The sequence below is a fragment of the Dipodomys merriami genome, unplaced genomic scaffold (assembly GCF_024711535.1).
Source record: "Dipodomys merriami isolate MVZ:Mamm:240054 unplaced genomic scaffold, mDipMer1.0.p SCAF_78, whole genome shotgun sequence".
Lineage (NCBI taxonomy): Eukaryota > Metazoa > Chordata > Mammalia > Rodentia > Heteromyidae > Dipodomys > Dipodomys merriami.
In genome coordinates, this window is record NW_027206379.1 from 6222263 (window position 1) to 6239768 (window position 17506).

The window sequence follows — 17506 nt, forward strand, 5'->3', positions numbered from 1 at the left end:
TGGTTCTGGCTCTCTGCACAAGATTTCTTCCTGGTTGCATTTAGAAATATAGAGTCTAGTTTTTGTTTTTTATTTTCTCTAGCTACTTTATGTCATTTTTACTCTAGCTCACTAAATTGTGTAATGTACTTGAAATTTTATTTCTGGTTCATCAAGATACAGGAAAAGAGACGCTTATTAACAATCTGCCATCTTGGATACTCGATGATGACTTTTTAGATGTAACACTAAAGCATGATACATAAAACAAAAATTGATAAATTGGACCACACTGAAAGGAAAGTAGAGCTTAGATGTAGCTCTGTGGTAGAGTGCTTGCCTATCATGCAGGCACAAATAGGTATAAACCTATAAGGAAAGTAAAGGAAAGAAAGGAAGGAGAGAGGGAGGAAGGGAGAAAGAAGGAACAGGCAAGAGAAAATAAGAGAAAGATAGAAAGAAAGAAGAAAGGCACTGTCAAGCAAATGAAAATATAAGCACTGGGAAAATATTTGTAAAACATACGTTCAATAAAATATTTGTCCCCAATATCGAAAAAATGTACAACGGAACCAGGAGGTAACAATTCAGTTAAGATGACAGAGACCCCTTACTGAAGAAGAGACAGAGGCAGCAAATAGTGCATGGAGAGATGCTCCACATTAGGGAAGTGAACATTGCAGAGTAGTGTGACACCTCTTTTGGAAAGGCTGAGGGTGTGAGCCACAGGAACCCTCCTTCATTACCGGTGTGAATATGTAGTGGGGCGGGGGGCAGCACTTCGGAAGGAAGTTCCAAGTTCCTTATGAAGCTAAGCGCAGGCTTACTCTATGATCCAGCAACTCCTATTCACCCAATTAATTGAAAACGTATGTCTATATGAAATCTTTTTTTTTTTTTTTTTGGGTCTGGTCGTGGGGCCTGAACTCAGGGCCTGGGCGCTGTCTCTCAGCTCTTCAGCTCAAGGCTAGCGCTCTACCACTTGAGCCACAGCACCACTTCCGGCTTTTTTCTTTTTGCTTATGTGGTGCTGAGGAATCGAACCCAGGGCCTCATGCATGCAAGGCAAGCGCTCTACCACTGAGCCACCTTCCCAGCCCTCTATATGAAATCCTGGACATGGATATTTATAGCAGTTTTAATTACTAGCAGTCCAGTGCCCTTCAGTGGGGAGTGAATGAACAGTGGTACCTCTGGACGGGGATGTTACATCACCAGGAAGAGGTCCAGCTCAAGAGGCAGCTGGTGCCAAATTTTGGACTAAAACCCCTGAGGATTCCCAGAGTTTACCAAAGCTGAACAGCCTCATCCTCAGACAGCCTCTCCCAAGGTTGGACCAGGCTCTCCTCAACAGCAGGGTCCTCGGACCAGGCACATTCAGTGCCCTCTGTTTAGACCTCAGCGACCTGGGGGTGTGCGCACGCTGCCCTTCCCTTCCCCAGGGGTCCTGCCCCCCAACCTCTGCCTGAAAAAGCAGCCTAGAGTGAAAGGCCATACTAGTTCTGCCTGTAATCCTAGCTACACAGGACGCTGAGATCTGAGGCTCGAAGTTCAAAGCCAGGCTGGAGAAAGTCTGTGAGACTTATCTCCAGTAAATTACTGAAAATCAACCAAACAAACAAAAAACCCAAAGTGGAGCTGTGGCTTAAGTGGTAGGTACTAGCCTGTGCAAAAAGCAGCTCAAGGACAGCACCCAGACCCTGAGTTCAAGCCCCAGGACTGGTTGGTTTGTTTGTTTTTAAGGAAAGCAGTGTGTGAACCAGGACGGATGAATAGGCGTAATATTCTTGAACTGTGCACTTAAACATGGCCAAGATGGGACCGTTTTGTGTCATGTGCATTTGTCCCATTAGGAAAAAGAAGGGGCTGTGGTGTGACTCCGTGGGGAAGTGCACGGGAGCATGGGGAAGACCCTGGGTCCCCTCCCGCCCTCACTAGACGTGGAAAGGATGAAGGAGGCCATTGTATCGGCAATCGGATTAATTATTAGCCCAAGTGTTCTCATCAGGACCTCTGCTCCCTTCTCACGCAAGGGCCACAGCTGCTCAAACGGCTGGGGAACCTTTAGAGGACTTTGGAAGCTGAAAGAGCAGGGTCATAAAGTTTTATCAGCATCACAACCACAGCCAACCCTTGCCACCCTCAGAGGGCAGGGGTCTGCCGTGTCCACCTCAGCCTGGCTGGGTCTGGACAGAACCCTGAACCCTCTTCAAGGTTGAAATTAATCATCCCCACGGGTGCCCGGCTCTGTCGGGACAACGGAGGACACCTAGTGGAGGAACTGGAATAGGTGGGGAGATGGCAAACAGACAACTCACGCACAAGAGGAGTGGATGCTGAGTGCGATTTAATGCAGAGGATAACAAGCTTTTATAGCAAAAGTCTCCATGAGAAAGGGGCAAAAGGTCACACAATCTTGCTGCAGGGCTTCGTTCTTGAGTGGTCACCAGCTGGTTGCCTGATAGGCACTTGTTTCCGGCTTTACCTTTATTTTTAAGAAATACAATGGGTTTCGATGTTTGTCACCAATTAACCATTACTTTTTTCTATAGAGGCCTTAACTGTCCCATAAGATCTTTCCTGTTCCTTCTTTAATAGTAAGCACCAAGGAGGCCTAGATCTAGCAAGTCTCTTAGTAAATGAAAGAGAGTAACAGGAAGTTCTTTCTCCTAAGTAGTTTTCCCAGCAATTGCCATCCTTATCATACACACCTGTAAAAGGCTATGGATTTAGGGGAAGTCTCTGGGGTCCTCTAGATAATGGAGGAGCCCACCATTTTCCTCTGATAAGCCATTGTCATCTTTTATCTACCAACCTTTTAGGAGTCTTATTTAGCTTTTGGTCTAAATATCCCTCTACATCTTTCTTATCTACAGGATATCTATGTGAATCTATTGTATATGTTTTTATGATTAAAGGAAAGTCCCCAGTAGCCATACACTCTTTTTGTTCTAGCCGTGCCTACAGCTTCTTGTAAATCTCTTACAAACAATTCCTTCTGCTGAAGTGACGTCATGAAAACCCCCAATACTTTTATATTTGCTTATGACTTGTCTACTAGCCTCCATAAGAGGGGCTTTCAGGGTAGCACTTAACTCTGGTGAGTTAGTCCCATTTTTAAGACACTCATCAGATGTTGGAGTTGTCAACACTCTTAAGAAAGAGCTTTGAATAAGGGAACGTTGAGCATGAGTAAGTACAATGAGCAGCAGAAACAGTAAAAGATTAATAGGCACTCCTATACAGTGAAGAAAAGAAAAGCAGGGACAGAAACACATCTTTCCCAGGGGCTTGCCAGCCTTTCCGGGAGGTAGGCCTCTTTGAAGCCCCATTCTCTGAGGTAGACTTCGGTGAAGTCCCATTCTCACAGATAGTCTTCTGTGAAGCCCCGTTCTCAGGTCTGAAAGCAGGTTTCCCATGCTAAGCAGACTCCACCGGAGTAGGCGTGGCACACGGGGACACCCTCGTGGCCACGGCCGAAGAGTAGGCTCTTCCCTCGCGGCGGGCCTGAAACTCCAAGGTCAGGTGACCCTGCTGGTCTCCCAGTGTGTTGCCAGTGCCTCTCACAGCCAGGACAAAGCCTGGGGGCAGCAGCCAGGTGACCCCCAAAGCAAATGGCCTTGAGAGCACACAGAGCCCTCCTTGGGGGAGGCTGCTCAGGAGACCCTGCCACCCTGTAAGGGTGGGAGTGTGCTGGGGTGGGTGTGCTGGTTGCCCAGGCCTGGGGTGGGTATGTTGCACTGGAGCCCTTTCCTGGCCTGGCTCCACCCTCTTCCTCTATATAGCCACAAGGCCCAGGGGCCCTGTTCATCCACTCCTGGGGCTCCTACCAGCCCCACAGCCCCCTCCCACCCGGGATGCATGCAGGCCTGGGGTGCTCTGCAAGCAGCTCTGGGGAGCTCACTGACCCGGTCCATCAGGCCGACTGCTCCCACCCTCTGCCCACGTTTCACTTCCTCAAAACCCTGGTGGCCCACGTTCCTCCCTTTGAGCACCTGCTCAGCGAGCAGCTGAACGGACTCCTGGCTTGGCCACTCTGGCCACCCTGTGACCCAGACTGTGCTCCTGGCCAACGTGGGCCTGCGCCTCCTCCTCTGTGAATGGGCATTTCCTACTTTCTCAGGCAGTTGTGAGTTTGACTACTGACACATTGAAGGCTGTACTTGAATGAGTCTCAACTTCCTGCCTCACACTACAGGAATCAACTCGAATTAACTCAAAATGGACCAAAGACACATATCCAGTAGCTAAATCCATAAAACTCAATAAAAAATTTTGTGATCTGCGGTTTGACGGTAAATTCTTCAATATGACATTCAAAGCATGAACTACAAAAGAGAAAAGATAAATTGTGTCTCACCAGGATTGAGACCTTTGGTACATCAAAGGACACTGTCAAGACACTAGAAAGACAGTCATGGAATGGGAAAATATTTGCAAGCCATATATTGATAAGAGATTAATATCTAGATTATACAAAAAAGCTCCTAAAACTCAGTAACCAAAACCCAAGCAACAAACTTTTAAAATGAGTGAAAGGATTTTTGTGAAGAGACCAAGACTGACAGAAGCTGGAGGCTTCTCAACACAGAACCTGCAAGTAGGTTCTTACAAATCTCTTCTCTCTCTTCCTTCCTGGTAAAAAAATCACTGGAAATATTTGTCTGTGGAACTTTGCTTAAGGCAGATCTTCAGCTACATTTTTTTTTTTTTGCTTTGTGAGGAGCTAGACCATCATCAAATGCAAGTTAGCAGTGTTACCAGTGAGACAGAGCCTCACTCCGTGAACTGCTGTGTGTCCACTGGGAATCCTAGCACCTTGTGTCAAGGACTCTGATGTGGAGATGCAGGTGATGCACACACTGCTGGAGGTCTCAAAGGGGGGCAAAACTGTGTTTTTTCTGTTCACCAGGGCTCTGCCTTTATCTAGTGTGTTGATGAGAGATGGGCGTCGTCTGCTGTCAGAGAAGATGATTTCTCCCAGGTTTTAGATAATAATTTCGTTACAGAGCCTAAGTGGACCAAGCATGAACGAAGGGTGTTGGGTTTCTCACTTGGCTTGGCCTTGGCCTATGACTTTAAATGGGAGCGTTAGGGCAGGGGACTCAGCCGACTGCCTCCTCCCCTCCTGATCGAGGCCTGGCATCTTCTAAACCCCAGCACGTATCAGGAAACACCCATGAAGAGGTAAAAGTGGCTTCAGTTCTAAGAGGGGGTGCAGGGATCTTCTTCCAGGACAGGAGAGTTGAAAGGAGAAGACATCCAGGCCATTGGGAAGGAGCTGACACCAATAGAACAAAAAGTGGGATTTTCTACTAGGAAGCTTAGAAAACAACTGGAAAGGAAGGAAATGAACAGCAGAGGTAAAGAACAGTGTCAGAAGAGGAGCTTTAGATGAGACATACATGAAGCTGGAGTCCAGGGGGGTGGTCAGGCCTTGGGGAGAGGAATCCTGCACGACCACGGTGACGAGGATGGGCAGGTCAAGGGTGATGAAAGGAGGGTGAGAGGAGGAGACGATAGAGACAACACCGAGGGTGAGAGGAGGAGGATGATGGAGACAACACTGAGGAGGAGGAGGATGGAGACAACACCGAGGGTGAGAGGAAGATGATGATGGAGACAACACCAAGGGTGAGAGGAGGAGGAGGATGGAGACATCACCGAGGGTGAGAGGAGGAGGATGATAGAGACAACACCGAGGGTGAGAGGAGGAGGATGATAGAGACAACACCGAGGGTGAGAGGAGGAGGATGGTGGAGACATCACCGAGGGTGAGAGGAGGAGGATGACAGACAACAGAGGAGGAGGATGATAGAGACATCACCGAGGGTGAGAGGAGGAGGACGGTGGAGACATCACCGAGGGTGAGAGGAGGAGGATGATGGAGACAACACCGAGGGTGAGAGGAGGAGGACAGCGGAGACAGCAGGGATGGAACAGAGGGCAAGAGGAGGACCGTACTTGAGCAAAAGAAGTTCAGGGACAGGGCCCAGGCCCTGAGTTCAAGCCCCAGGACTGGCAACAAAAAATCTTTATATATCTGATTCTCTATATCTCTTTCTCTCTGTGTGTAAAATGTTTCTGGGAAACCTGATCTCAGTGTAGTTAACTACAGATTTCCCAAATCCTAAAGGTCTTGATTTGTCATTGACCGACAAGGTCTGGAACTCAAGCCCAGGACCGACAGCCACAGCTGCCAGAATGCAGCACAGGGGGCACAGGCAGCGAGGCCCTGGTCCCGAGGTGATAGAGAACACAGGGAGGAGGCGCAGGCAGCGAGGCCCTGGTCCCGAGGTGATAGAGAACACAGGGAGGAGGCGCAGGCATCGAGGCCCTGGTCCCGAGATGATAGAGAACACAGGGAGGAGGCGCAGGCAGCGAGGCCCTGGTCCCGAGATGATAGAGAACACAGGGAGGAGGCAGATGCACAAGGCATTCAAGGCTCAGTGGTGGAGGGCCAGGCAATGAGCACAAGTGTCAGACCCAGAGCTCAAGTCCAGTTTCACACAAACGAAAGATAAAAAGCTGTTCCAATAGCTGGGTGCAGATGGCTCACACCTGTAATCCTCATTATTCAGGAGGCTGAGATCTGAGGATGGCAGTTCAAATTCAGGGAATAGGGAAAGACTGAAGCCAGGAGTAGGAGCACTGGTCAGGAGCAGCACTGGTCAGGAGCAGCACTGGTCAGGAGGAGCACTGGTCAGGAGGAGGAGCACTGGTCAGGAGCAGCACTGGTCAGGAGCAGCACTGGTCAGGAGGAGCACTGGTCAGGAGCAGCACTGGTCAGGAGCAGCACTGGTCAGGAGGAGCACTGGTCAGCAGCAGCACTGGTCAGGAGGAGCACTGGTCAGGAGCAGCACTGGTCAGGAGCAGCAGCACTGGTCAGGAGCAGCACTGGTCAGCAGCAGCACTGGTCAGGAGGAGCAGCACTGGTCAGGAGCAGCACTGGTCAGGAGCAGCACTGGTCAGGAGGAGCACTGGTCAGCAGCAGCACTGGTCAGGAGGAGCACTGGTCAGCAGCAGCACTGGTCAGCAGCAGCACTGGTCAGGAGCAGCACTGGTCAGCAGCAGCACTGGTCAGGAGCAGCACTGGTCAGGAGCAGCACTGGTCAGGAGGAGCACTGGTCAGCAGCAGCACTGGTCAGGAGGAGCACTGGTCAGCAGCAGCACTGGTCAGGAGCAGCACTGGTCAGGAGCAGCAGCACTGGTCAGGAGGAGCAGCACTGGTCAGCAGCAGCACTGGTCAGGAGGAGCAGCACTGGTCAGCAGCAGCACTGGTCAGGAGGAGCACTGGTCAGCAGCAGCACTGGTCAGGAGCAGCACTGGTCAGGAGGAGCACTGGTCAGCAGCAGCACTGGTCAGGAGGAGCAGCACTGGTCAGCAGCAGCACTGGTCAGGAGGAGCACTGGTCAGCAGCAGCACTGGTCAGGAGCAGCACTGGTCAGGAGGAGCACTGGTCAGCAGCAGCACTGGTCAGGAGGAGCACTGGTCAGCAGCAGCACTGGTCAGGAGCAGCAGCACTGGTCAGGAGGAGCACTGGTCAGGAGCAGCAGCACTGGTCAGGAGCAGCACTGGTCAGCAGCAGCACTGGTCAGGAGGAGCAGCACTGGTCAGGAGCAGCACTGGTCAGGAGCAGCACTGGTCAGGAGGAGCACTGGTCAGCAGCAGCACTGGTCAGGAGGAGCACTGGTCAGCAGCAGCACTGGTCAGCAGCAGCACTGGTCAGGAGCAGCACTGGTCAGGAGCAGCACTGGTCAGGAGGAGCACTGGTCAGCAGCAGCACTGGTCAGGAGGAGCACTGGTCAGCAGCAGCACTGGTCAGGAGCAGCACTGGTCAGGAGCAGCAGCACTGGTCAGGAGGAGCAGCACTGGTCAGCAGCAGCACTGGTCAGGAGGAGCAGCACTGGTCAGCAGCAGCACTGGTCAGGAGGAGCACTGGTCAGCAGCAGCACTGGTCAGGAGCAGCACTGGTCAGGAGGAGCACTGGTCAGCAGCAGCACTGGTCAGGAGGAGCAGCACTGGTCAGCAGCAGCACTGGTCAGGAGGAGCACTGGTCAGCAGCAGCACTGGTCAGGAGCAGCACTGGTCAGGAGGAGCACTGGTCAGCAGCAGCACTGGTCAGGAGCAGCAGCACTGGTCAGCAGCAGCACTGGTCAGGAGCAGCACTGGTCAGCAGCAGCACTGGTCAGGACCAGCACTGGTCAGGAGGAGCAGCACTGGTCAGCAGCAGCACTGGTCAGGACCAGCACTGGTCAGGAGCAGCACTGGTCAAGAGCAGCACTGGTCAGCAGCAGCACTAGTCAGGAGGAGCAGCACTGGTCAGCAGCAGCACTGGTCAGGAGGAGCAGCACTGGTCAGGAGCAGCACTGGTCAGCAGCAGCACTGGTCAGGAGGAGCACTGGTCAGGAGGAGCAGCACTGGTCAGGAGCAGCACTGGTCAGGAGGAGCACTGGTCAACAGCAGCACTGGTCAGGAGGAGCAGCACTGGTCAGCAGCAGCACTGGTCAGGACCAGCACTGGTCAGCAGCAGCACTGGTCAGCAGCAGCACTGGTCAAGAGGAGCAGCACTGGTCAGCAGCAGCACTGGTCAGGAGGAGCACTGGTCAGCAGCAGCACTGGTCAGGAGCAGCACTGGTCAGGAGGAGCACTGGTCAGCAGCAGCACTGGTCAGGAGGAGCAGCACTGGTCAGGAGCAGCACTGGTCAGGAGCAGCACTGGTCAGGAGCAGCAGCACTGGTCAGCAGCAGCACTGGTCAGGAGGAGCACTGGTCAGCAGCAGCACTGGTCAGCAGCAGCACTGGTCAGGAGCAGCACTGGTCAGGAGCAGCACTGGTCAGCAGCAGCACTGGTCAGGAGCAGCACTGGTCAGGAGGAGCAGCACTGGTCAGCAGCAGCACTGGTCAGCAGCAGCACTGGTCAGGAGCAGCACTGGTCAGGAGGAGCAGCACTGGTCAGTAGGAGCAGCACTGGTCAGCAGCAGCACTGGTCAGGAGCAGCACTGGTCAGGAGGAGCAGCACTGGTCAGCAGCAGCACTGGTCAGGAGCAGCACTGGTCAGCAGCAGCACTGGTCAGCAGCAGCACTGGTCAGGAGGAGTAGCACTGGTCAGGAGCAGCACTGGTCAGGAGCAGCACTGGTCAGCAGCAGCACTGGTCAGGAGGAGCAGCACTGGTCAGGAGCAGCACTGGTCAGGAGGAGCACTGGTCAGGAGGAGCACTGGTCAGCAGCAGCACTGGTCAGGAGCAGCACTGGTCAGGAGGAGCACTGGTCAGCAGCAGCACTGGTCAGGAGCAGCAGCACTGGTCAGCAGCAGCACTGGTCAGGAGCAGCACTGGTCAGGAGGAGCAGCACTGGTCAGGAGCAGCACTGGTCAGCAGCAGCACTGGTCAGGAGCAGCAGCACTGGTCAGGAGCAGCACTGGTCAGCAGCAGCACTGGTCAGCAGCAGCACTGGTCAGGACCAGCACTGGTCAGGAGGAGCAGCACTGGTCAGGACCAGCACTGGTCAGGAGGAGCAGCACTGGTCAGGAGCAGCACTGGTCAGCAGCAGCACTGGTCAGGAGGAGCACTGGTCAGCAGCAGCACTGGTCAGGAGGAGCAGCACTGGTCAGCAGCAGCACTGGTCAGGAGCAGCACTGGTCAGCAGCAGCACTGGTCAGGAGCAGCACTGGTCAGCAGCAGCACTGGTCAGGAGGAGCAGCACTGGTCAGGAGCAGCACTGGTCAGCAGCAGCACTGGTCAGGAGGAGCACTGGTCAGCAGCAGCAATGGTCAGGAGCAGCACTGGTCAGGAGCAGCACTGGTCAGGAGCAGCACTGGTCAGCAGCAGCACTGGTCAGGACCAGCACTGGTCAGCAGCAGCACTGGTCAGGAGGAGGTCCACACAGCCCTGCAGCCCCTAAGGTGAATTCCTTGTCTCTGTCTCCAAATGGGTTATCTGAACCCCAAACTCTCCCCCTGGTCCCCGATGTGGGCAGCTCTATCCTCCCAGAGCTCTGTCTTGCCCTGAAGTCCACTGCACGTCCCCAGACCCCTGTGCTGGTGGCCTGGCCCAGCCCCAGCACCCTGGCCTCACAGGCCTGGCCCCATCATCCTTCAAGGGGCCCCAGACGCTGAGAGCCGCCAGTGTGGGTTGGTGCACGCAGAGCCCCTGTGCCTCTTGTGCTGGTTCCCCAGATCCTAACCCCGCCTCAGAGGGAGCAGCTGGGCTGCCCGGGACCCCCAGGCCTAGGAAGCATGGCCGTGTGCCCGTGGTGGAGCTCTGGCTTTGAGCTCACAGCGCAGGGACAGCGGGAAGCACGTAGGCCCTGGGTTCAAATCCAGGACTGGCACCAAAAGAAAGGAAAAGAGAAAAAGAAAAGCCACCCTCAGCATGTTTCCTGTCAGAGCAGCTTTTGAGCTCCCACGAACCACCGAGACCTTTGAGAATGTGGCTGGAATTGCACAGACGCTGTAATATAGTTTGGGGGCTCTTGCATGATTAATCATGTATACTACAGCTCACGAATACAATATGTCCCTTCAACTGTTTCTTTCTTTCTTTCTTTAATTGTGAAAATACTGAGCAGAGGGGTTGCAATTACCTGGGCAAGGTAATGAGTTCATTTCTTATCAAGCATTGTTGCCTCCTCCTTTGTTTCCCCTTCCCATCCCTTCCCATCTCTGCCCTCCCTCCCCTCCCTCCTCCCCACCAAAGTTGTAAAGTACGTGTTTCGACATAACGACTTGTACATCTCATTGTTGCAATGGGTCCACCTGTATCCCTATTTAAATGATTTGTTTTTTTCTCTCCCCTCCAGAAATTATAACAACGTCAAATACAGTGAAAACAGGGTTGTACCTTTGGGGAGGGACATACAAAGCAACAAAGAAATCATCTTATAAATATGTTAGAAAAACCATTTGAGTCCTTATCTTGGGGTTCATTTCCCTAACATCAACTTATCTGACCTTTTCTGCTTGACTCAAACATATACTAGATATTGCAAATAAGGGAAACCATGGGACCTATGGTTCTTTGGGCCTGGCTTACTTCACTTAATATAATTTTTTCCAAGTCTTTCCATTTCCTAACAAATGGGGCAACGTCATTCTTTCTGATGGAGGCATAGAATTCCATTGTGAATATATATACCACATTTTCTTGATCCATTCATCTACTGAGGGGCATCAGGGTTGGTTCCATATCTTAGCTATGGTAAATAATGCTGCAATAAACATAGTTGTGCTGGTGGCTTTAGTGGGGTCTGGAACGTTTTGTGTTTCCATATAAATGGCACACAGAATTTTCATACACATGTGGGTACTCTTGCTTCATTCTGATTCTGAAAGAGAAAATTATTATTATTTAAGATGATAACCCTAAAAATTACTTTAAAATGATAAACATGTTGATTTTGATAACATCATTTTCTTATTATAATCATATAATTTTGTCTCCTTTATTAATGAAATAAATTATGCTAATTTTTGAAATTTTAAATGTCTATAAACTCAATTATGTATCCATTTTTTTTATTTGTCAGTTGTGGGGCTTGAACTCTGGGCCTGGGCGCTGTCCCTCAGCTCTTCATAAGGCCAGTGCTCTACCACTTGAGCCACAGCACCACTTCTGGTTTTCTGGGGGTTCATTGGAGTTAAGAGTCTTGCGGTCTTTCCTGCCTGGGCTGGCTTTGAACTGCGATCCCCAGCTTTCAGACTCCTGAGCAGCTAGCATTACTGGCATGAACCACCAGCTCTTGGCTTCCTGTAAGTTCTGATATGTTTTTTATTGTCAGTTTGTTATTTTCTATAGTGTGTATGTTTACAAACATGTAACTATTTATCAACGGCTGTGTTTGGAGTTGAGCCGAGGATCCTTTCAAAATGTGAACGTCATTCTTCACTTTCAGCGCAAGGTTTGGCTCCAGGGCCTTTGCCACCCCAGGCAGTCCACAGGGTCTGTGCTGCTGCTTCCACGTAGCACAGTGCAGTGCTGTTCATGTGGTTGTGTGTCTTGGTACTTAGTTCCTTTTTACTGACGACTAATTATCTCATGGTACAGATATTATATGCTGCTTTTGAATTTGCTTGTTTTATTTAATAGCCAACATGTTTTCGCATCTTTTCATGCTGGTGTATATAAATCTACCCACCATCTTTCATCATAATTGCCCAGGACCGAGTTGTGCTACCAGTTCTCTGTAAGGATAAGGGACTCCACCATGTCTCTGTCACACAGGTGCTCTAGCATAGTGCTCACTACATGGAAGCTGCTAAATGCAGGTAGTGATGCTACAAATGCACCCTCAGGCCCAACTACCACATAGCTGCTCTGATAGCAGGAGGGAAAAGCAGTCTGGCCATGTGCTCAGGAAGACAGGCCATCTCTGATGCTGGACTTTCATATTTCCTATGAAGTTATTGTTCTATTACTGAAATGCATGGCTAGATATTTTCACAAATGGGTAGATAGAAAATGACTAGATGATCGATAATAGAAAGATTGCTAGATAGATGACAGATAGATGATGGTAGTGGGTGGCTAGATGACAGATAAGAAGGTAGAGAGATGATAGATAAGCACATATATACCTTCCCTGGAAGGGAAGACTACTTTATCAACTAGAATCTTTGTTGTGGCTTTACAGAGCTCATCATGTCTGACAGCCCCTTCCTTTATACAGTGGAGTTTCTGGACGCATGCTGCTTTCATTCTGGGGTTCCCCGGTGAACTGGATGGTAGTTCTGAATGTTACCATTCACCTTGAATCTGACGATTCTGGCACAATGTCAAGTGGCCACCTACTGCCTCACTCCTTCCAGGGCTCTTGGGCTGCTTCTAGGCCTTGGGCAGGAAATAGATGAATCTGAGCATTTTCAGAGGATGTTCTAGATAAAATTTGCAGAGCATAGGTAGCGATGTATGTCCTCCTAACTACTCAGGAGGCTGAGATCTGAGGATTAATGTTCAAAGCTGGCATGGCAGAAAAGTTTTTGAGACTCTTATCTTCAATTAACCACCAAAAAAGACAGAAGTGGAGCTGTGGCTCAAGTGGTAGAGCACTAGCCATGAGCAAATAAGTACCCAGGCCCTGAGTTCAAGCCGCATTACTGGCATACCAAAAACCCAAAGATAAAAAACTTGAATACTCCCTTATGAGGATATTCTAAAGGGTGGAGATCTGAAAGAGAGAACTCCCAGTGCCCAAGCTAGAGAAATCGGAAGAGCTACATAAAGAAGCATTGATTACAACCCAAAGTGTACAACTAATGAGTTCATACTGAATAACTAGCAACAATGAGGGAAATAAATGACAATTTATGAGGGAAGAGAGACAAATATCCCCCATAAAAGGACTCTAAATAAATTATGGAGCGATTCCTCATCCACCCTTACGTTCCTCAGGTGTGGGCTCCGTGCCAAGAGCTTACCTTCCAAAATGTATGACATGGGAAGGAGAGCGCTGACACACAGCCAGGTGTTCAGGGTTGGCATTGGCAGAGCTCACTCACAAATCACGCAGACAGGGGGCTCTAGGCAGAGGTGACCAGAGCACATCTGACCCTAGTGTTCCTCTCCTCACCACAGCCCAGACCAACAATGAATACCACAGTAGACAGTTTCCATAGAGCCGCTCACAACCCCTGCACTTCCAGGACTGGACACAGGGGGGTGCCCTGCGCCCACGGTGTCCACTCAGGCCGCAGGGGTCCTGTGGGCCGAGGTGAGCTTGCAGTTTTGTAAGGAGGTGTGCAGCCCGCTGGGCCTCCCTGCTGCTCCCAGCATGAGGGTACGGCTTCTGGCTGGAGGAGGACTCGGCAGCAGGGCCACGCTGCTCTCCAGGTGCTGGGACAAGTTAGGAAGGGCTGGCTAGTCCGAGCCATCTCTGGTTCTTAGTTACTGCTGACCGCTATTTGAGTCTTGCTCCCAGTCCATCACTTCTATTAGTAAAAGCTGACCTGAGGGCAGAGGTTCCAGGCCTAGGTGGAGGGAGGGAGAGGCTTTGATGCCTACTGAGTCACAGGCTTGCTTTGGGCAAGCAAGCTGACCAGGGAAGGCTCTGTTGCAGGTCAGAGGCCCATGAGATTTATGAATGGGGTCGCGCCGAGGGCCATGTTATGCCTACAAAGTTGTGGAAGGTCAAAGAAGCCACAAGGCCTAGAGGTAGTATGGGAGCTGAAGGCCAGAGACCATGTGATCATTTGGGCGTGAGGGAGACTGAAGATCTCTCCTGGCAGTGGACCCTCCTCGTGTAGCCCTCCTGGTCTGGCCTGCAGGGCTTTACCCACCATGGCTGACCTGGGCGTGTGTCTGAGGCTGGGGGGACAGTAGGCCATTTCTACTCCCCAGGGCTTGGACAGAGATGGAGGCCTCTCGACGGGCAGGTCTCGGGGGTGGGCAGGCAGCAGGCCTTATCTCTCTCCACTGCTCAGGGAGTGTTTCTCTGACTGAATGGCTCAGGTGCACAGTCTTATCCTAAACTTGACCCCAAGGCTATAATTAAAGGTTCAGGTGGAAGGGATTATGACGGAGGTGGGGCTGAGAACTAGCCCCCCGCCGTGGGAGGCAAGTCGGAGCTACCAGAGATAACATTGAGAGAGCCTTCCTCCTTCCTCAAAGTCTTCGGGGTGGAGAAGCAGGGGGCCTGGAAGAAGTTCTGCTCTTAGGAAAAGTGGTTTCCAGGAAGAAGATGAGTGAGGTCAAGTTCATAGTGGGATCTAGTCTCGTCCTCAATTCATCAGTTATAAACACACTGATCAAGGCACAATTGTCCTCCGTATGAGTGGCAGCTGTGGTCCTGGAACTGGGACCACATCAACACGGCATGGAAACAACCGGAGAGCACATTGTGCCGATGGCTTTTGTCACTGTCATGTCAGTATGTTGGGTCATTCTGATTTGTTATTGTTTTGTCAGTGGTGGGGCTTGAACTCAGGGCCTGAGCACTGTCTCTGAGCTCTTCAGCTCAAGGCTAGTGCTCTACCACTCTATATACCACTGTATACCAGGTGTATACCTGACCTGTCCTTAGATATACCTGGCTGGTTGCCTCTCCATCCCACCTAACCATCCATCCACCCAGTCTCACCCAGCCTCCTCTAGGCCCCCAGATTTAGTGAACACACCCCCATGGGTTCCACTCCAGCAAGGGTAGCACACGGTGTACAGACATGGATCTGAACAAGGCTCAATTACCTGAATAAACATAGGAGAGCAGGAGGGGAAGGCTACCTAGAAGGTGCGCGGAAGGGAAGGGACCCTGAGGCATGGGTCTGGTGACCAGGTCTCTTGGGCTCTGGGGCTCTGGTGATCAGGTCCCTTGGGCTCTGGTGACCAGGTCTCTGGGGCTCTGGTGACCAGGTCTCTGGGGCTCTGGTGACCAGGTCTCTGGGGCTCTGGGCCTCTGGTGACCAGGTCTCTGGGGCTCTGGTGACCAGGTCTCTGGGGCTCTGGTGACCAGGTCTCTGGGGCTCTGGTGATCAGGTCTCTGGGGCTCTGGTGACCAGGTCTCTGGGGCTCTGGAGACCAGGTCTCTGGGGCTCTGGTGATCAGGTCTCTGGGGCTCTGGAGACCAGGTCTCTTGGGCTCTGGGGCTCTGGTGACTAGGTCTCTGGGGCTCTGGGGCTCTGGAGACCAGGTCTCTGGGGCTCTGGTGACCAGGTCTCTGGGGCTCGGGGCTCTGGAGACCAGGTCTCTTGGGCTCTGGGGCTCTGGTGACCAGGTCTCTGGGGCTCTGGAGACCAGGTCTCTTGGGCTCTGGGGCTCTGGTGACTAGGTCTCTGGGGCTCTGGGGCTCTGGAGACCAGGTCTCTGGGGCTCTGGTGACCAGGTCTCTGGGGCTCGGGGCTCTGGAGACCAGGTCTCTTGGGCTCTGGGGCTCTGGTGACCAGGTCTCTTGGGCTCTGGAGACCAGGTCTCTTGGGCTCTGGTGACCAGGTCTCTGGGGCTCTGGTGACCAGGTCTCTGGGGCTCTGGTGATCAGGTCTCTGGGGCTCTGGAGACCAGGTCTCTTGGGCTCTGGGGCTCTGGTGACCAGGTCTCTTGGGCTCGGGGCTCTGGAGACCAGGTCTCTGGGGCTCTGGAGACCAGGTCTCTGGGGCTCTGGTGACCAGGTCTCTGGGGCTCGGGGCTCTGGAGACCAGGTCTCTTGGGCTCTGGGGCTCTGGTGACCAGGTTTCTTGGGCTCTGGAGACCAGGTCTCTTGGGCTCTGGTGACCAGGTCTCTGGGGCTCTGGAGACCAGGTCTCTGGGGCTCTGGAGACCAGGTCTCTTGGGCTCTGGTGACCAGGTCTCCGGGGCTCTGGTGACCAGGTCTCTTGGGCTCGGCGCTGTGGTGACTAGGTCTCTGGTGATGGAGGTTTGCGCAGGACATGGAGCAGAGGCATTCATTGATGATCAGACCTGATTGTTCCACAAGGATTGGATCTGGGATTGGATGAGGAGCGGTGACATAGTGCTGTTGGTGAGACCAATGTGAGAATGGAAGCTGCTGCCCAGACATTTGGGGCCTGGAAAAGGAAGGGGCACGGGAAGACTGCCATGTGGTAGGGCTGGAGGTCAGGACTGACTAAAGGTCAGGACTGATAAGGGACAGCTGGGAGGGTCCAGGGCCTAACAAGGTAAGGGAGGTAGGTGGAAAGGTCGCAGGGGACCTGGGGCCATCAGATGTCAGGCAGAGGATAGATGAAGTGGAGGAGATGAAGGCTGGCGATGGTGCTTGGTTGGGGGTTTGGGGGAGGAGGAGGAGGTGGAGTGGTGGTAATGGAGGTAGCACAGACAGGCCCACAGGAGGGCTAGGGGCTTACATGGAGAGAAGGGTGAGACAGTCCCCAGAGAGAAAAGTTAGAGTCCAGGGAATGCCAGAGCCCAGCCAGTGCCAGAGCGAGCTGGACAGCTCCACCACGGCCCAGGGCCTAGTTTGTAAGAGACAGTGTAAGCGATGCTTTTGCTTGGCCTGTGAATTAACTAAAAGCATAAATCAACTAAAATTCACTTGGCTGTGCTCTTTACTCTCAACCTTACTTCTGAAGTTACTTTGTAATTACCTTGGGCTCCGTGAAGAACAAAATTCACTGATAATCACCTGTGGCAAGAGACAAACTGCTCCCCAACGGGCAATGCCTTATCACAAAGAAAACCAGCAGAGTCTACAGACCATCTTCCAGCTCCCCAGAGACAAAGACTTGAGCACTAATGGTCAACTGCGCTGTACCTGTGACTTGAGACTGGTTTTTTTTGGTTGTGGGGCCTGAACTCTGGGCCTGGGCACTGTTCCTCAGCTCTTCAGCTCAAGACTAGCGCTCTATCACTTGAGCCACAGCGCCACTGTGGTTTTCTGTGTATGTGGTGCTAAGGAATCGAACCCGGGGCCTCGTGTGTGCAAGGCAAGCGCTCTACCAGTGAGCTACCTTCCCAGCCCATTGAGACTGCTGTAGAGATTTCATACTTCACACTGTCTCCTCTTCTGTTTGAACCTGGGGCAATGAGGTGTACCTCTGAAGATGTCTGAAGTGTTTTCCAATGGCTACAATGTAATGAATCTCT